This window comes from Condylura cristata, unplaced genomic scaffold, assembly GCF_000260355.1.
Source record: "Condylura cristata isolate star-nosed mole 26May11 unplaced genomic scaffold, ConCri1.0 scaffold00025, whole genome shotgun sequence".
NCBI lineage: Eukaryota > Metazoa > Chordata > Mammalia > Eulipotyphla > Talpidae > Condylura > Condylura cristata.
Window position 1 is genome coordinate 34,055,025 of NW_004567126.1, and position 504 is coordinate 34,055,528.

The window sequence follows — 504 nt, forward strand, 5'->3', positions numbered from 1 at the left end:
CTGGGTGGACAGCCCGCGGCTCCCTGGGTGGACAGCCTGGGGCTCCCTGTGCTCAGATCTTTTGAATCCTTGATCCACCCCAGGGAGAAGAGGAGGGACCCCAGCTTCCATGCTTACCCCGAAACAGGTGTCACACGCCAACCCCATGCCAGGGTGTGTCCGGGCTGGCGCGGCCTTCTGCAGTCCGGTCCCTCCTCGCCCCCCCGGGCCCCCCGTCTCGCCCCGTCTTGCGGAAGCCTGCTCAGCGTGCTTGTGCTGACTGCGCCTTCCCCGCAGGCTGGCCAGCTGCTCACCGCTGGACCCCAGAGCACCCCCTCGCAGGGAGACAGAGGTTTTCGTGGCTTAAATTTCGGTCACGTTTTTCCGAGTTCTGGAAACACTCGGAATAGTCCACGGCACGAGTCGCGGGAAGCTTCTCTAGCAGAGACAGACTCCCTCTGGGCCCGGCCGGGCGGCAGCGGCCCCCGACTCGGCCTGGGGCGGACCGTCCCGAAGGCGCCACGG